Source organism: Cervus canadensis, chromosome 31, assembly GCF_019320065.1.
Source record: "Cervus canadensis isolate Bull #8, Minnesota chromosome 31, ASM1932006v1, whole genome shotgun sequence".
In the NCBI taxonomy this organism is placed as follows: Eukaryota; Metazoa; Chordata; class Mammalia; order Artiodactyla; family Cervidae; genus Cervus; species Cervus canadensis.
This window is the reverse complement of record NC_057416.1, coordinates 10,414,357-10,435,550: the sequence shown is the minus strand read 5'-3', so window position 1 is coordinate 10,435,550 and position 21,194 is coordinate 10,414,357. Positions and strand designations below refer to the sequence as shown.

Genomic DNA, 21,194 nt, shown 5'->3' with positions numbered 1-21,194 from the left:
TCTAATTGAAAATTCCGGAAATAAGAAACACAAGGGGAATGCTTCAGTCTCTGATGTAAATGTTGAATCATAGGATATTCTTATCTCTCTCTTCTCCTCTCACAGATTTTCATTGCTTCATTTTCCACATTTGTCTCTGAGGTTCCAAAGGTGGGGGCTATTTCATGCTTATTTCTGTACAGTTGGCATCTGAGTCACAGGATTATTATTTCAGGCAGAAAAAACTCTGTTGACAGTTATTTTGATTTTTTGGAATCATCTGTCTTCCTTCACCAGATAACATTTTTTTTTTTTTTAAAGCTGACACTGCTTTCCTAATTCTTGCCCCACTTCTTGGATATGGGGATGAGGAAAGTCTAAGTAGGCCCTCAATACCAACTTGACCTCAAAAATGTTAAATTAAATGAAACAGATATAGGAAAAATGTAATACATTCATCTCAAACTGCTACCTATTGCTCACGTTCCTTTAGTTTTGAGTATGTGTTTGTTTGCATTCACTCAAGTTTGTCTCTTCATTATTTACAATTATCTCTGAAGATTTTTGTAAAAAATTTTTGTTTTTTAGTTTTATATAACAGGAAACCAAAGTTAAACACACAGTTACATATACATGTCACAAATACATATATGTGTGTGTGTGTGTATATATATATATATACACACATATATACACCTATTTATATGTATATACATATATTACTCAGCAATAAGCCTTGCTCCTACCTTTAAAAATGTAGGTCAGTGCTCACTTCGGCAGCACACATACTAAAATTGGAACGATACAGAGAAGATTAGCATGGCCCCTGCGCAAGGATGACACGCAAATTCGTGAAGCGTTCCATATTTTTACAAGACAAGGGTGGCCACTCTCACCACTACTATTCAACATAGTGTTGGAAGTTTTGGCCACAGCAATCAGAGCAGGAAAAGAAGTAAAAGGAATCCAGATAGGAAAAGAAGAAGTGAAACTCTCACTGTTTGCAGATGACATGATCTTCTACATAGAAAACCCTAAAGACTCTTCCAGAAAATTACTAGAGCTAATCAATGAATATAGTAAAGTTGCAGGATATAAAATTAACACACAGAAATCCCTTGCATTCCTATATATACTAACAATGAAAAAAACAAGAAAGAAATTAAGGAAACAATACCATTCACCATTGCAACAAAAAGAATAAAATACTTAGGAGTATATCTACCTAAAGAAACAAAAAGATCTATACAAGAAAACTATAAAACACTGATGAAAGAAATCAAAGAGGACACAAACAGATGGAGAAACATACCGTGTTCATGGATTGGAAGAATCAATATTGTCAAAATGGCTATTCTACCCAAAGCAATCTATAGATTCAATGCAATCCCTATCAAGCTACCAACGGTATTTTTCACAGAACTAGACCAAAGAATTTCACAATTTGTATGGAAATACAAAAAACCTCGAATAGAACAAATGGAACTGGAGGAATCAACCTGCCTGACTTCAGACTCTACTACAAAGCCACAGTCATCAAGACAGTATGGTACTGGCACAAAGACAGAAATATAGATCAATGGAACAGAATAGAAAGCCCAGAGATAAATCCACGAACCTATGGACACCTTATCTTTGACAAAGGAGGCAAGGATATACAATGGAAAAAAGACAACCTCTTTAACAAGTGGTGCTGGGAAAACTGGTCAACCACTTGTAAAAGAATGAAACTAGAACACTTTCTAACACCATACACAAAAATAAACTCAAAATGGATTAAAGATCTAAATGTAAGACCAGAAACTATAAAACTCCTAGAGGAGAACATAGGAAAAACACTCTCCGACATAAATCACAGCAAGATCCTCTATGACCCACCTCCCAGAATATTGGAAATAAAAGAAAAACTAAACAAATGGGACCTAATGAAACTTAAAAGCTTTTGCACTACAAAGGAAACTATAAGTAAGGTGAAAAGACAGCCCTCAGATTGGGAGAAAATAATAGCAAATGAAGAAACAGACAAAGGATTAATCTCAAAAATATACAAGCAAATCCTGCAGCTCAATTCCAGAAAAATAAATGACCCAATCAAAAAATGGGCCAAAGAACTAAACAGACATTTCTCCAAAGAAGACATACAGATGGCTAACAAACACATGAAAAGATGCTCAACATCACTCATTATCAGAGAAATGCAAATCAAAACCACAATGAGGTACCATTACACGCCAGTCAGGATGGCTGCTATCCAAAAGTCTACAAGCAATAAATGCTGGAGAGGTGTGGAGAAAAGGGAACCCTCTTACACTGTTGGTGGGAATGCAAACTAGTACAGCCACTATGGAAAACAGTGTGGAGATTTCTTAAAAAACTGGAAAAAGAACTGCCATATGACCCAGCAATCCCACTTCTGGGCATACACACTGAGGAAACCAGATCTGAAAGAGACACGTGCACCCCAATGTTCATCACAGCACTGTTTATAATAGCCAGACATGGAAGCAACCTAGATGCCCATCAGCAGATGAATGGATAAGGAAGCTGTGGTACATATACACCATGGAATATTACTCAGCCATTAAAAAGAATTCATTTGAATCAGTTCTAATGAGATGGATGAAACGGAGCCCATTATACAGAGTGAAGTAAGCCAGGGAAAGATAAAGAACATTACAGCATACTAACACATGTATATGGAATTTAGAAAGATGGTAATGATAACCCTATATGCAAAACAGAAAAAGAGACACAGAAATACAGAACAGGCTTTTGAACTCTGTGGGAGAAGGTGAGGGTGGGATGTTTCAAAAGAACAGCATGTATACTATCTATGGTGAAACAGATCACCAGCCCAGGTGGGATGCATGAGACAAGTGCTCGGGCCTGGTGCACTGGGAAGACCCAGAGGAATCGGGTGAGAGGGAGGTGGGAGGGGGGATCGGGATGGGGAATACATGTAAATCTATGGCTGATTCATATCAATGTATGACAAAACCCACTGAAATGTTGTGAAGTAATTAGCCTCCAACTAATAAAAAAAAAAAAATAGAATGAAATCTAAAAAAAAAATAAAAATAAAAAGGTAGGTCACAAGAAATTAAACCATTAATTTTGATTTCATTTTCTAAAAAGTTAAAAGGTTAATTTAAATGTCAGTATAATTTTTTTGCTTTCTCATTCCCTAAGCTTATAGGAATATTATACATATATATATACATACATATATATATATATATATTATAAGAAAAAAGTGAAAAGGTTAGTTGCTCAGTCATATCTGATTCTCTGCAACCCCATGGACTAAAGCCCACCGGGTTCCTCTGTCTATGGAATTCTCCAAGCAAGAATACTGGAGTGGTAGCCATTCCCTTCTCCAGTGGATCTTCCCAATGAGGGACTGAACCTACATCTCCTGCATTGCAGGCATATTCTATACCATCTGAGCCACCCGTGTATATACAAACACACATACACACTTACATTATGTAAGTTTGGTAGGATTAGAAGAACAAATACATCCAAGGGATACAGGAATTTTCTGCACACTATTTTTGGGAAGTTGTTTATAGGGTGCTTTTTAAAATCTTCAATTCAGTTCAATCACTCATTCATGTCAGACTCTCTGTGACCCCATGGACTGCAGCACGCCAGGCTTCCCTGTCCATCATCAACTGCCAGAGCTTGCTCAAACTCATGTCCGTTGAGTTGGTGATGCCTTCCAGCCATCTCATCCCCTGTTCTCCCTTTCTCCGCCTGCCTTGAATCTTTCCCAGCATCAGGGTCTTTTCTAAGGAGTAGTCAGTTCTTCCCATCAGTGGTGAGAGCACTGGAGTTTCAGCTTCAGCATCAGTCCTTCCAGTGAATATTCAAGACTGATTTTCTTTAGGATTGATGGTTTGAACTCTTTGCTGTCCAAGAGTCTCTCAAGAATCTTCTCCAACACCACAGTTCAAAAGCATCATTTCTTCGGCACTCAGCTTTCTTCATGGTCCAACTCTCACATCCGTACATGACTTTGAAGAGTCAGACCTTTTTCAGCAAAGTAATGTTTCTACTTTTTAATATGCTGTCTAGGTTAGTCATAGCTTTTCTTCCAAGGAGCAAGCATCTTCTAATTTCATGGCTGCAGTCACCATCTGCAGTGATTTTAGAGCCCAAGAAAATAAAGTCTCTCTTTCTTAATCTTACAAATATCTTTTCTGATAAATTCAAAATAGAAGAAAGTGTTGCAGTGTTGAGTATTCTGTCATTTTTTCTCTTCATAGATACTATAATAAAATGTTGATTTTAATTTTTGTTCGTAAGTAAAATAAGGATAATAAAGATTGTTATTTCGTGACAAAGTCCAAGGTAAGTCACAGATTTAGTACAGAGAAGCAAAATAAATAAATAAATAAAAATTTAAGTTAAAATACCAAGTGACTAGGGAATTTTAAAACTAGATTAATATGTTAGACTTATTTTGAATTAGCAACACCATTGTACTTTTATTTTATTCATGTATACTCTTAGCTACAGCTTTGTTCAGCCTGTTTTGATTCACCCAAATAAGTCATTATTTTTCTAAGTTTCCCCCCTCTTTGACTCTCCCTGAGATGTTTACAGCACTTCATACACTTTTTATTACTAAATTCTGCATCTGTTCAGTTTACTGATTCATAGCGAAGGTAACTTTACACAGATAGAACTTGTCAGGGGAGAAGGTGTCTTAGCCACCTTTCCATGGAGACTAGTTTTAGAGATAAAGAAACTAAGACCAGGGTATTAGCTACAGCTAACACATAAAACATATCTGAAATACATAAAATCATACAAAGAATGGAGCGTCCTTTATAGCACAGTTTTTAGTAAACTGGTTAGAAACCCAGACTTTAGCTTCACACAGTCCCTGTATGGCATAGGGAACTATAGTCAACAGCCTCTGAAAAACCATAATGGAAAAGAATAAGAAAAAGATCTGTATGGGTGTATATGTAACCAAATCACTTTGCTATACTGTAGAAATAAACACAGCATTGTAAATCAACTATCTTCAATAAAACAAACTTTTTAAAAATTTGTACATGACTAATTTTAGTTGCTTTATCCTTTCTCAGATAAAGTCACAATTTCATGTTCCCCTAAAGACACTTTTTAATAGTCTTTGGTTGGTTCAAGTGATAAGCACATAAGTAGATTTCTACATGGGCCAATTCCTGTCAGAAGTGGGTTAACCTTCTCTGTTAATCTACCATGGAGTCTGGAATCTATGAATGCATTCATTTCAGTTCAGTTCAGTTGCTCAGTCATGTCCAACTCTTTGCGACCCCATGGACTGCAGCATACCAATCTCCCTGTCCATCACCAGCTCCCGGAGTTTACCCAGATTCATGTCCATCGAGTCGGTGATGCCATCCAACCATCTCATCCTCTGTCATCCCCTTCCCCTCCTGCCTTCAATCTTTCCCAGTATCAGGTTCTTTTCAAATGAGTCAGCTCTTTGCATCAGGTAGACAAAGTATTGGAGTTTCAGCTTCAGTATCAGTCCTTCCAATGAATATTCAGGACTGATTTCCTTTAGGATGGACTGCTTGAATCTCCTTTTAGTTCAAGGGGCTCTCAAGAGTCTTCCCCAACACCACAGTTCAAAAGCATCAGTTCTTCAGCACTCAGCTTTCTTTATAGTCCAACTGTCACATCCATACATGACTACTGGAAAAACCATAGCTTTGACTAGATGGACATTTTGTGGCAAAGTAATGTCTCTGCTTTTTAATGTGCTATCTATGTTGGTCATAGCTTTTCTTCCAAGGAGCAAGCATCTTTCAATTTCATTGCTGCAGTCACATTCTGCACAACCCAAATAATCACAATGTTGTGATCACTCACCTAGAGCCAGACATCCTGGAATGTGAAGTCTAGTGGGCCTTTGGAAGCATCACTACAAACAAAGCTAGTGGAGGTGATACAATTCTAGTTGAGCTATTTCAAATCCTAAAAGATGATGTTATGAAAGTGCTGCACTCAATATGTCAGCAAATTTGGAAAAAGCAGCAGTGGCCACAGGACTTGAAAAGGTCAGTTTGATTACAATCCCAAAGAAAGGCAATGCCAAAGAATGTTCAAACTCCTGCACAATCGCACTCATCTCATATGCTAGTAAAGTAATGCCCAACATTCTCAAAGCCAGGCTTTGGCAATACGTGAACCATGAACTTCCAGATATTCAAGCTGATTTTAGAAAAGGCAGTGGAACCAGAGGTTAAATTACCAACATCTGTTGGGTCATCGAAAAAGCCAGAGAGTTCCAGAAAAACATCTATTTCTGCTTTATTGACTGTGCCAAAGCCTTTGACTATGTGGATCACAACAAACTGTGGAAAACTCTTAAAGAGATGGGAATACCAGACCACCTGATCTGCCTCTTGAGAAATCTGTATGCAGGTCAGGAAGCAACAGTTAGAACTAGACATGGAACAAAGGACTGGTTCCAAATAGGGAAAGGAGTACATCAAGGCTGTATATTGTCACCCTGCTTATTTAACTTATATGCAGAGTACATCATGAGAAATGCTGGGCTGGATGAAGCACAAGCTGGAATCAAGACTGCAGGGAAAAATATCAATAATCTCAGATATGCAGATGACACCACCCTTATGGCAGAAAGCAAAGAAGAAGTAAAGAGCCTCTTGATGAAAGTGAAAGAGGAGAGTAAAAAAGTTGGCTTAAAGCTCAACATTCAGAAAACTAAGACCATGGCATCTGGTCCCTTCACTTCACTGCAAATATATGGGAAAACAATGGAAACTGTGGTAGACTTCATTTTTGGGGCTCCAAAATCACTGCAGATGGTGACTGCAGCCATGGAATTAAAAGACACTTGCTCCTTGGAAGAGAAGTTATAAATACATAAGAATAAACTATTTGAAAAATACAAACATATCAAAAGGGAAACTGATATCTATATGCAAGACAGGATATGTAAAACTTCCCCCTAAGTTTTTGTTGTTGTTTTTGTACTGAATCTCAATGTAAAAATAGTCTATTATGCATGTTAATACGATGCCTTAAAATCACATGATCCTAGAAAGTAAAATAAAAATATAAAAAATTTTGCTTTAAATTTCGAATAATACAAAACATGTTGAGTAAAAATAACAAAATTCCTGATGAATGAGGGAATGCATTATAAAATGTTTAAGCAGAAATAAAAGAAACCTATATCTTAATTTCCTAATGATGAAAATTCTCCTTAATAACTATTTTTATAATCTATAAAAACTTCCTTTCTATATTAGCTGATAATTTTTGCAACAATTTGGGTACCATTTAAAAATATGACTAAGATGAAAAACTCCTTGCCAAGGATCTGACATTTCTAAAATATAGATTTGAAGAGCATGTTATTCACGAGTGAATTCTAATGCTGTGAATAACACAAATAGGCTTGTGTTTAAAATCATTCCAAGTGTCAGATTTTACCAAATACTTTTAAGTGATTTATTTGCAATCCAATGATACCAATATTTCCCAAAAAGTTTATGCCCAGAGTGAACTGTACACTGATCTCTCATTATTTATCTTTTTTTTTTTTTTTTGATCTCTCATTATTTATCTTAATTGGCTTCATCTCACAGTGGCACTGTGAACGATCTGTTACCATAGAGATACATTCACGGTATCAGGAGGAGGGCAAGTGGGTTTAATATCTTTGCATTATTTTGGTAACATTTCAATGTCATTAGAAAATAATTAAATTAATTACCCTGGCCAAATAATACATAATAATCTTATATCTAAGGGGAAAAGTTAACCTCGTGTTTTAGCTTATAAGGCTCACAGTAGTTTACAATGTTTGACATGATTTATTTTTTCTCTATGTGAAAATAAATCTCCAAAGAGACAGTTTTATTCTAAACATGGAGCTCCATAAAATAAATATTCTGAATATTAAATATTCTTTTCTGAATTTATAATTCTGCATTGACCCTATAATGTAAACTTTGTTATAAGACATATTTCACTTTCATCCTCAAAGGCAGCTTTTTGCAAAAAGTATTGGACTTAAGACAAAATGGGAAAGGCAGCAGACATTTGATCCAGTTCAGACTGAGTAAGATTGTTGAAAGAAGTGAACATCAATTTCCTGAATGAGGAACTTGTGTCTTCACAATATACTTAGCACAGGTAATGGGTTCAGGGTGTGTTTATTCAATCAATGGAGAGATTGCTACATGAATGGATGACTGAACAAATACATCTGGTCACTGTAGGGTGAGGAAGTAGCCATCTGTAAGGCACCATCCCCCAACTCCGACCCCATTAGCCACAGTCAGTCATGACATCCTCTCTGTATTCCATTCAGTTCAGTCACTCAGTCTTGTCCAACTCTTTGCGGCCCCATGGACTGCAGCAAGCCAAGCCTCCCTGTCCATCACCAGCTCCCGGAGCTTACTCAAACTCATGTCCATTGAGTCGGTGATGCCATCCAACCACCTCATTCTCTGTTGTCCCCGTCTCCTCCTGCCTTCAATCTTTCCCAGCATCAGTGTCTTTTCAATTGAGTCAGTTCTTCACATCAGGTGACCAAAGTATTGGAGTTTCAGCTTCAGCATCAGTCCTTCCAATGAATATTCAGGACTGATTTCCTTTAGGATGGACCGGTTGGATCTCCTTGCAGTCCAAGGGATTCTCAAGAGTCTTCTCCAACACCACAGTTCAAAAGCATCAATTCTTCAGTGCTCAGCTTTCTTTATAGTCCAACTCTCATATATATACATGACTACCAGAAAAGCCATAGCTTTGACTACATGGACGTTTGTTGGCAAAGTAATGTCTCTGCTTTTTAATATGTTGTCTAGGTTGGTCATAACTTTTCTTCCAAGGAGCAAGCATCTTTTAATTCATGGCTGCTGTGTATGACCTTTCTGTAATACTATGTTAGAAAACCTGTCTCGGATCTCTAACCCTGACTGGAACATCCTGTCTTCCCAACTTACACAAAGAAATTATTCAATTCAAAGATAGTGACAATTTGGCTATGATTTATATAGACAAAATTTCTACTTGGCATTCTTTGCTTTGAAGATTCGTGAAGAAAATAGCACCACTTAACAAAACAAATATAAAGGACAAATTATTATTATAAGTGACAGGGTAAGCTTATCTCTTTTGTTTACAAATTATTGAGGTGGAGTTGGACACTTATCCCCCAAATCAACAAATCTGATATACTCCAAGTGGGCCATTTGTCATCGCATGATTCTTTGGTCACCCTTCCCTGTTTGTTTTATTTTCCTGGCTAGTTAGTCATGTGTGACAATGCTTTCACTGAAACAGTATTGACAAGTTCTCTGAAGTGTGTAAAAATATAAACCCAACTGGTGATGGAAGGCAAATTGTGTTTCCTGAAATTATAGTGATAGAATCAGTGCACTTGGTAACAATCAAATTAGTACTCAGTTGCTTTCATTGCTAGAGCACAGTAATATCTTTAAATGAGTGCATGCTATAGTTAAGGCATTAAATGATAAGCTATAAATCATGTGTTGGCTGCCATTTCTTTCTATTATACATTGTATTTCCTAGGGTTCCTTGTTTGATGCATGGGATGGTTTGATGGTTACTATTGATTCATTTGGTTCTAGCAGTAAAGTCAGGAGATTGAGGGGAGTTAAGGTTTGAAAATTATGGGGTTTTGAGCTACATTTAAACTTCAAGCAGGAGAGTGTTCAAAAAAACACGGGGGCATTCATATAGTCTTGTGTGTGCAGTGTGCTTTGAAGGGATTGTGTCTGAAGGTGGAGGTTTGAGGAAGGACTCCTGGGGTCTTTGTTTCACAGGACAGGACAGGGGAGAAATCTGGAGCAGCAGTTTCCTCATGCAGTTCTTGAACAGTCTTCTAGTAGACTCTTTTAAAGTGTTTTCAGCTTTTCCTAGTCACTAGGCACTAAACGGAAGTTTAAAGCAAAAGTGATGGAAAAGCCACCTGCTCTGGGATCAATGAGAAAAGGAGGCGATGGTGCGGCCTGAGCAGGCACTGATGCTATCAGCCACAGTTCCTTCCGCTGCCTACAGGAGATCTCGGCCCGGGCAGAAGAGCCAACCTGCTGGCTTCCCTGGAATTACTGGTTCTCCAAAATTATGGAATCCCTACTCCAAAGTGGTTTTACTGTGGATGGGATTTGAAGCAACGTAATAATCATTGTTTACACCATGGAAACGACTCCTAGAAATTTTCAGTAATTTCACCTTCTGCACCACAATAGGGCCCTGCCGTGATATTCAGTCCCATTGTCCCAATTCTCTTAATGACTCTAATTTGGCCCAGAGAGAAATGGATGACTTCTGCCGAATGGGAAAGATATCTATGAGTCAGCTATCTGATTAAGGGGTTAATAAACAAAATATAGAGAGAACTCATACAACTCAAGAGGAAAATCACTAGTTCAAATAAAAATGGGTGCAGGAAATCAACAGAGATTTTTTTTTTCCCCAAAGATATATAAGAATGGCCAACAAGTACATGAAAAGATAGTAACACTAGTCATTAGGGAAATGCAAATTAAAGCCACAGTGATCTATCACCTTCTGCCTGTTAGAATGACTTTATTTTCTTACACCTGCTAGAATGGCTGTTATCGACAAGACAGGGGATCACAAAGGCTGGTGTGGATGTGGAGAAAAGGGAACCCTTGTGCACTGCTGGTGGGTTGTAACCTGGAACAGACATTATGAAAAACACTATGGAGGAATCTCAAAAAATTAAAAACACAACCACCACATGACCCAGCAACTCCACTTCTGAAAATACGTCCAAAGGAAACAAAAACACTTTACTAAAGAGACATCTAAACCACCTCATGTTCCGAGAAGTATTATCTACAATATCCAAAACATGGAAATTACCTAAGTGTCCACTGACGGGTGAATGGATAAAGAAGTTGTTACATATACAAAGGAGTATCACTCAATCATAAAGAGAAGGAGATCCTGCCAGTTGCGGCAACACAGTTGGGCTTCGAGAGCACTATAATAAGTGAATTAAATCAGATAAAAATAAATACTGCATGATTTCACTGCTGTGTTGACTCTTTAAAAAAAAAAAACTCACAGAAAAAGAGATCAGATTTTGGTTGCCAGAAGCAGGAGATGTGGAGAAGTACTGAGGATACTTAAGATATAATGAATGACATGATGACTATAGCTATCAATAACATTGCTGAGGGGAAAAAGGAAAAAATACTGATGAATCCTATTTTCTGAACTTGAAACTTGTTGCATAGAATGGCCAGTCCTCCCAGGTTAGTCTAATTTCCTACAGCATAAGATTCAATACCTACACCTGGGTTCTCCGGTCATAGTTTGCCCTCTGGCATTTAGTTACATGGACTCTCTTACAGGACATATTTGTACCACTAACTACGGCTTCATATTCCATTTGAAAAGGTCTAATCAATTACCACTTCCTAGCTACCGTAACTGCGCTTTCTCTAACTTCTGAAGAATATCCTAATTTTTAGGTGTTTTTTCTTTTTTTTTAGTTTTTCAGTTTTATGGAGATAAAACTGACATCAAATTGTAAACTGACATCAAAAGTACAGATTATGTGACTTGATATGCATATATATTGTGAAAGGATTTCTCCCATCTAGTTAAATAGCACACCCATCACTGAACACGTAAATTTCACTCTTTGCACATTTCAATTATACAATACAGTGCTATCAACTATTAGTCACCAAGATTTACATTAAGCGCTCAAAATATTATTCATTTTTAAATTGTATCCTTTACTACTGAGCACCTAGAAAGAAACAATGCCCTGTCTTAGAGCTTAAATACATACACACAGACACCCAGACACACACACATACATACATATATATATATATATAAACACATTTTTTTCAGTCAGGAATATGCCACTTAAAGCATATGATTTGAATCACTACCGTATAAGATATATTTCAGTTATATATACAAGCGAGGACTACTCAAGTTGCAATGGGTTAGAAGAAAAATGAACAGTATCAAACATACACAAAACTGGGCAACAGCACAACTTGAACTACAGTGTAAAGTAGGCCTGTTCTCATAAGCTCCTTTGTAAAGAGGGATAACAAAAGAACTAAGGTTTTTATCTGTTATAATGCGAAATCTAAACAGAACAAGTTCAAATATTACACTAAGGCCTTGGCCAGGTGAGATAAATCCTGGATACACTGGTTAATCGGCTACCTGTGGTGTTTGCAGACACAGACTGAGGATCTTCTCGAGTGTCCACTGACTCCTGCTGAGACTGACCCCCACTCATTTTTCATTTGCCCCCCATCCACCCCCACCCTGCTGGAGGGCTTGCCTGAAACCACAAAACTGACTAAAACCTGAAGTTGTCTCTATGTCCTCACTTAGCTAATAGAAATGTCTAGAGGAAATAGTGTCTGTTTGCCAAAAGAAAAACACCCCCAGAAAGAAATCTTTTTCAGATCTTTCGAACAAGAAATGAGTATGTTTCAATGGCAAAACATCTGTTACTACAAATGATGGCTACGCATTGGGTTTGCCAAAAAATTTGTTCAGGTTTTCCTATAATATCTTATGGGAAAATCCAAATGAACTTTTTGACCAACCCAATATGATCATATAATGGTCATCAATTATATGATGGTCATCAGTGGTAAATCAAGTCATTAAAGTGAAGTGAAAACCCACAAATCTGCGTGTTCCAGACGATCCATGGATGATGGTATGCAAAGTAGAATTTTAACTTACAACTGTTTCTAGTCTCATCTCTTTTTACTTTCTATTTTTATGAATGCTTAATAAGGCACACGATATATTAACATGAAATACATGCAATAGGCTTATAAACATTTATGTTTATGTTGGGTATGAATTTTAAAATATTTTTACTAACAAAGTTCCACTGTTGCCATATATACAGATATACTGTGGTTTAAATATACAGTGCTAACCAGCTGTATGGTCAGGCTGAGATACCTAACTACAATTTATAGTATAACTAAAGTCATTGTGTGAACACTGTAAATAAATCATTAGAATGATGACTGAAATGTGAATTTGTGTTACTAGCTAATGTGACTATCAGGAAATCTGTTTCAAGATCTAATGAGAAGAAAATGTAAATTCTTACCAACAATCCTTGATTCTTGCTCCCGTTATCCCAGATGAGCTTAGTCTGCTATTATGCAACTGGTTTCTGTATCTATAACCTCCCTGGTATTACCCATACATCATTTTGAAAGGGCTAGCCGAAAGTCGCAGACTCATTTCTACTGAGCCACATAGCTTTACATCACCGGGGAGGTGACGTGGAGTTTTCACATCCATGATGTCATATATTGCTCACAAGCCTCTTGCTTCCTACGATTCTATCACCCTGCTCTCTCAGCAGTCATTTCAAGCACTCACTGTACTTTCCACTAATGCTGTAGGTTTTCTGAGATCTTGCCTTTCTCTGTGATTTTATCTTCCTGAAGGATTATGACTACTACTCTCTAATCTTCAAAATGCATGCCTGCTCCACGTGGTACCGCACCCTGCACGCGGCAGACCCTCCATCTCTGCTTCTTGATGCCTGGCTTCACTCTCTCCCACCTGACCGCCTTCCTGTCATCTAGGCCCTGGGCTTCACGGGGTTGCTCCTTCCTCCAGAGAACTTTCTTAGTGTAATCAAATAGTGCCTAAACCCCAGAAAGATTTCTCTCTTTCCTCATTCCCCACTACTACTTATTTGTAGTTTCTGGTTTCTAAAACAGGGAATCACCTTTTTTCTTTTTTTTTTAAGCCCATATTTGTATTTACTGTACATACTTTATTCACATCCACAGAACCAGCTTTTTGGGAAATGTTTATCTACATTGCTGAGATATAGTTAATTTTAAAAGCTATTATGAAATGTTTAAGTCCATGGTTTATGTTGGTGACTGTGAATTTGGTTTAGCAATAATCATTTTTTCATGTACCCTGTATTTGAAAACAAAGAACAAGCAAGCTGGTTGGTGCAGAGTTTAGATTTGGGGAACTATATTCTAGGCATGGTTATACCAAAATAACTATAATGCCAAGAAGATTGAATGATGTCATTAAAAACACTGTGTGTTTTCAATTTCAAAGAAAGAAAGTACATACAACCAATGCTGTCAAGTTTAATAAAAATCAAAATGACTCGTGAAGTCTCAACTCATGCACAATACTTATTGAAAAGTCAATTAATGAAATAAAAAATCTTCAGATCCTGTGTTTTACGAGCATATGACATTTTAATAATAATACTTAAGGCATAAAGGGGCTTCCCTGGTGGCTCAGACTGTAAAGCATCTGCCCAAATTACAGGAGACCCAGGTTTGATCCCTGGGTCAGGAAGGTCCCCTGAAAAAGGGAATGGCAACCCACTCCAGTATTCTTGCCTGAAGAATCCCATGGACAGAGGAGCCTGCTGGGCAATAGTCTGTGGGGTTGGGAAGAGTCTGACACAACTGAGTGACTTTCACTTACAAGGTATAAAACACAGTAAGTATTAAATACAAAGTAAATGTTGTCATAGTAGAGAAGTGAACGTGATGAAAATTTAATATTTCTCAAGCTGTTCCCTCCTTACTCACAAATGATTTAGAGATGTGAATGCTGCAGACAATCCAGTGCAATTGAGAGTCAAAAGAAGAAAAAAAAAAGAACCATTCCTATTTCTAACATTAGGAAATTGATTTTTTCCTAGGCTGTTTAAAGAGTAATCGGGGAATTCTGCTGCATGGAAACCACCCTAGCATTTTTTTCAAAGGGATGTTAGGGCTTTGAACATAATGCCAATGGTTACCTTTAGCAAGCTGTGGCATCAACATCCATAATTCAGCTTACCTGTTCCACCAATTATAGTGATTATGCTGAGAGGTGTGGCAAACATTCTCCACAGGAAAACAGAAAGACAACACAGAGAATGTTCTCAAAACACCACTTGCCAGTTTTCTGCACTGTCTCAAAGACTGACTTCAGGGATACAAGTTATTTTCATTTTAACTACTTCCCTCACCTTTGAAAACCACTCACTCAAAATCTTGGCAACTAGTTACCACTCTCTCCCCTACATTTGAACTATTTATTGGAGATGGTTACTCAAAATTTATACCTATTTAACATTTCATGATTGAATAGAAATGCCTGTTATGGCTTCCAACTGCAAGTGAGCCTTTGACAAATGAGCTCTCCAAAGCGCCAGGCAGATACTAGTTCCTTTCACAAAAGTGTAGAGAATGAAATCCTAAGTGCACAGGAAAGGAAATACTCTGGTATGTAATATTTATGCCTTCAGGGTACAGAAAAATTGGCCAAAAGCCAGTTTCTAAATAAATATTCATTGTTTCTACCCTAAAGGCACTTCTATCATATTTTACTAATAAGGATGTTGTTTAGAGATGCCATTATGGAGGTCAGAACCTAATGAAATAGCATTTTTATCTCTGTTTCCTCCTGAAGAAGAAGAAATTAAGACTTGCCTAAATGAATTAAGAGGGTCTCTAAAGTGTCAAAACAAATAATATGTTAATTAGTCTATGGTTAAATTGTAATCATATCGATGCTCTAGATTTTCTAGGGCTAAACTCTAATCATAACGCCAACATCCCTTTGAATGTGTATTTACATCTGTTTAAATGATCTGTTGAAATTGCTATTATAAAAATTCCTAAACGCTTTCTTGAAATTGTGTACTTGAAAGTTTCAATCTGTCGTTCTTCAAAAGCTTCTGAACTAACTACACACAATTTTTCATTCTAGTCCATTTTCAGAACAAAATTCTTATTCAGTTTTACTATCAGTGAGTAGTAAAACTTCTCCAGCCCAAGCTTCTGTGTGTATTTTTATCATAAGAGACGCTACAACTGCCAACTCAAAAGAAATAAAGCATATTTGAGAACCCGTATATGTTATACCATCTGTCTTGCTATTCTCCAATACCAGGCAGATAGAAGGCTATCTGGAACTGGGCAGTGGTCTTGCTAAAGGAACAAATTTCTGAATCATGAAGGCTGACATAGTGGGCAACTGTATTCTCACACAAAATTGCCTTCTATGTCACCAAACACAAGATTTTGGGCTGACTTGCTAACTAACTAAACCACAACTATGAATTTGTCTAACGTTTTCCACATTCTCAGATAATTCACAGAGGTGAGGCCTGAACCAATTTCATGGAGTTGTCAGTTTCCCCTCAAAGTGAATAATATATAGTATGTCAAGATTTTATTATATATTACGTATGACATGTGTGAAATTATCCTGATTTACACCCATAAGTAATAAATTCTCTGTACTGAAGGTAAGTAGTATCCAGAAACTTAGTTGTTTTAATATCTATGTAGTCAGGTATTTTTACTTTTGCAAAATATCTTTTCCATGTCTGTGCATTTCTTACTTAAGGTAAAACTCAGCATTGGGTAAATGAGGTACGGAGCTGAGCAGTTTGCGGATTTTTAAATGGAGTTGCTTACATACAAGGAACATCCATATTTTGGTATTTTTCAGCTAATTTGAAACTCCAGAATGCCTTAGAAATTTTACAACTGTCTCCTTACTTCCTTTCAAAATATTTATTTTGTGGTGTTCTATTTTCCATGGAATCAGAGAGGTATTATTCTAGACTATTACTGCAGAGCACATAAAAAAATGTGATATTGTTTAACATAAATATATCTTTAAGTATAAATAGCTTTAATGTAATAAATATAAAATCAAAATTAAGGCTTTAATGCAGCAACAAGTTACTGAATGTTATGATAAGACTAAAATCATTCTACATAAGATATGAAGTTACACTCTCCTCAAATGTGTTATCTAATTAGAGGAATATGAAACAACTTCCAATATCAGAAATAAAAATCAGTGAAGGATTGATGATCTGTATCCTGTCTGAAATGAGGCTCAGAGGTGGATAACAAAGTTAGACACGGGGCACAAAAAGATTCTTAGATGACAGGCTGATGTGAGTAAGGTTCGTTTCAGCATCAGGAGCAGAAGTCTTTCTGGAGCAGAGGGTCATCATATGGGGTAGGAAGCTGACATTTAGAAAGACAGGTTAAGGAAGAGGGGCATTAAATGTCAATGTAAGACCTTAGGACATGAAAAATATTGAAGATTTTCAAACAAGTGAAAAAAATTTGCAGAGATTATTTTAGCAGTGTCAAGAAAGATGGTATGGAGCAGATTGGCAGACTGAAGGCAAAATGGTTAGAAATATTTTTATTTCTAACATTGCACTTCTAATATACAGTCATGAAGAATCACATGTGATATTTATTAATAAGGAATAATGTTGCAAAATATCCAAATCTTACAGTGAAACCAGAGCCTTAGAAGGACCTAGAAATACTCAAGAAGATCTTTCAACAATGAATTTAAGAGCTCTTCACACCTCAGCAAGTCCTAGTCTCAAAATGCTTAGAAATGTAATCATCTTCCATATCCCTGTGTGATTCACGGTGAAGCATTGCACACATTCATTTGGTTACTTAATGCTTTCTGTAAAGTAAGTTCTGCATTTCCAGACATTTCAGTGAGATGTATGTTTTACTGAGAAATATTTATGTGTATCATGACCAATGTCCATACTCTCCACAGAAATTCCTAAGCTAATTTCAGCAGCTACACTGCAATTTAACCTTGACACTTAATGGCTAACTGGATACATGGAAAAACTAGTGGTGAGACACAAGCATGTTTCAAAAATAGATATAATTCTGATTCAGAGTGCCAGGAGAATAACCAATATTAAGTATGTCTCAAAATTTCACAATCAATATGTCACATATGAAGCAAATTTTGACACAAATGCCTAATTTTAGCTTAAATTACTTTTGCTTTAATATTATTTATCAGCATATAAACAGAAAATTAACACTGATAGTTTAAAAAAACTTTTCATAAATAAAACTATATAGCCTACACAATTCAAAATAACAGGGCTAATATATTATCACAAAACAATATAATAGATGATATCATTTATTTGAAAATAAACTGGCACTCCTAAGTGATGACATTGCTGAATTTTAGCACAGGGATTTTTGTAAATTCCACATGACTGTGCTAATATTTGAAATGTAATAACATGTCAATTCTCCTCGCAATTTGCTACATTCTAAATAAACTGAAATTTTGGTTAGTAAAGCTTTCCGGGTTTCAAGGGGCTTTAACATTAATGCATCGTTTCTCTCTCTTTCTTTCCTCCCCACCTTTGTGACTTCTTATCAATCATAGCAGTACAATTTGAAATAGCAAGACAGCCGATATTATAAGGTGATTAATTAGGATTTCACTGATATTATCAATATTTTAAAGATATATACTTATGTATAAACATCTTATAGTAAATTCAGTTCAGTTCAGTTCATTCAGTCATGTCCAACTCTTTGTGACCACATGGACTGCAGCACACCAGCCTTCCCTGTCCATTATCAACTCCCGGAGCTTGCTCAAACTCATGCCCATTGAGTCGGTGATGCCATCCAACAATCTCATGCTCTGTCATCCTCTTCTCCCGCCTTCAATCTTTCCCAGCATCAGGGTCTTTTCAAATGAGTTAGTTCTTCGCATCAGGTGCCCAAAGTAATGCAAGTTCAGCTTCCACATCAGTCCTTCCAATGAATATTCAGTCCTGACTTCCGTTAGGATGGACTGGTTGGATTTCCTTGCAGTCCCAGGGAATTTCAAGAGTCTTCTACAACACCACAGTTCAAAAGCATCAATTCTTGGTGCTCAGCTTTATGGTTCAACTCTCATATCCATACATGACTACTAGAAAAACCATAACTTTGAATAGTCAGAACTTTGTTGGCAAAGTAATGTCTCTGCTTTTTAATATGCTGTCTAGGTTGGTCACAACTCTTCTTCCAAGGAGCAAGAGTCTTTTAATTTCATGGGTGCAGTCACCATCTGCAGTGATTTTGGAGCCCAAGAAAATAAAATTTGTCGCTGCTTCCATTGTTTCCCAATCTATTTGCCATGAAGTGATGGGACCAGATGCCATGGTCTTCATTTTATGAATGTTGAGTTTAAGCCAGCCTTTTCACTCTCCTCTTTCACCTTGATAAAGAGGCTCTTTAGTTCCTCTTCACTTTCTGCCATAACGGTGGTGTCATCTGCATATCTGAGGTTATTGATATTTCTCCCAGCAATCCTGTTTCTAGCTTGTGCTTCCTCCAGTCCAGCGTTTCTCATGATGTACTCTGCATATAAGTTAAATAAGCAGGGTGACAATATACAGCCTTGACGTACTCCTTTTCCTATTTGGAACCAGTCTGTTGTTCCATGTCCAGTTCTAACTGTTGCTTCCTGACATGCATACATGTTTCTCAGGAGGCAGGTCAGGTGGTCTGGTATTCCCATCTCTTAGAGAATTTTCCAGTTTGTTGTGATCCACACAAAGGCTTTAGCGTAGTCAATGAAACAGAATTAGATTTTTTTTTTTTTAATTTTCTTTCTCTTTCTATGATCCAACAGATACTGGCATTTTGATCTCTGGTTTCTCTGCCTTTTCTACATCCAACTTGAACATCTGGAAGTTCTCGGTTCATGTACTGTTGAAGCCTGGCTTGGGAATCCAGGGACCTCTGAAAATAGGTCTGAGGATGTGTAGTTTCTGAGGAGATCAAGTTTGAAAAACATCTCTGAAACACTGAAAGTCATGAGGAGACGAGGTATTTTAATTGCTTTTATTTGCTTATTATTTGTTTTCCAGGAACAGCGATTTCTTTTTGGTTAATCTAACACAGAAATGATGAGAAAATATTTGAGAAAATGATATATATGAAAATCTTACATTTTCCTTGTAAGAGTTGCTGCCCCAAACACACATTTTCCTCAGTAAGAAGAGTACTTATAATATTTATAAAACACTCCAGATTTTCAGTCTGTAAATCTATTCTTTCTGGGCTTTTAGCCAAGATGTAGAAACACGCTGATAACTCTGGTGACAAAATTTGTATCACCTAGGTCATTATTATAGCTACAAATAAAGTACTTGAGTTGTGTGCAATCTATAATTCTATTTAACAAAAAGAAGAAAAAAAAATCCTGAATTTCTGTTTTATTTGTATTTCAACTGCTTCAGTTCCTTGAGAATATAAAGCTGGGCGTTTATATGATTCAAGACTGGCCCCGATGGTCAGCCCTATGCTATTGCAGGTGGGTGAGAAAAGGGAGTGACTGGACTCTTAAACATGAAGTTGCTAAAGGGCATTGTGTATCAACAAACTCTATAGATGCTCCAATATGGTCAGTAGCTTTATTCCCGAGTGTTCTTCTGCTGGGTTCTCTCCGCTCCTCTGCTACTTTTTCAGGAGACACAGGCTTTCTGTCCCAAACTGGGAAGAACTGGTGTTTGGGATGAGTGAAGCCTGGACAGATATAAAGAGAGGACTTTCTAGCCGAATGCCCTCCCAAGCACTGAACAGCCCCCTGGTAGCAGAGCCTCCTACTTCTCTGACCTGATTTTAAGCCATAATGGATTCCCCTATTGCTAATTAAGAAGAGTGGGTTGATGGCCTTCTGAGTAAACAAAGCTTAGAATGTACACAGAGGAAACCCTAGAGCCTGGAGATGTGATGTCTCATTTTCAAGCAGTAGGACTTAAAAGTGACTGCTGAAGGGCTTGAGGTAGTGCAGAGCTGGTGCAGTCAAAGGATGATCAATAGAGAGCATTCTTTGATTACAGATCTGAAGCAATAATAACATATAAATATTTGGAAACTACTTCTGGTAGTTCACTTTCAGAAATTTATCCCAAGAGAATAAAAAGGATGTATATCCCTACAGAGGTGCCTTCTCAGTTCAGTCCCTCAGTCGTGTCTGACTCTTTGCAACCGCATGGACTGCAGTACGCCAGGCCTCCCTGTCTATCACCAACTCCCGGAGTTTACTCAAACTTATGTCCGTTGAGTTGGTTATGCCATCCAACTATCTCATCCTCTGTCGCCCCCTTCTCCTCCCACCTTCAATCTTTCCCAGAATCAGGGTCTTTTCTGATGAGTCAGTTCTAATGAGGCTCTCTAGTAACAAACCACTGAAAACAAAGTAAATGTCCGTTCATGATGCGCATGGCCCAAGAATGATTAGAATGCGGTAAAATGATGCTGAACGGCATGCCAGGATGTTCAAGGCATATTGTAGAGCCCAATAAGAAGGCGAGGGTGGGATGTTCGGAGAGAACAGCATTGAAA

At 37.2% G+C, this 21,194-nt stretch overlaps 1 non-coding gene across 1 annotated transcript; it reads left to right on the top strand.

Moving 5' to 3' along the window:
• The first annotated feature begins 743 nt into the window (after nt 1–743).
• LOC122432655 lies at nt 744–850 on the top strand. Its single transcript, XR_006266919.1, has one exon. It is a non-coding gene; the product is annotated as a U6 spliceosomal RNA (small nuclear RNA).
• The last annotated feature ends 20,344 nt before the right edge of the window (nt 851–21,194 follow it).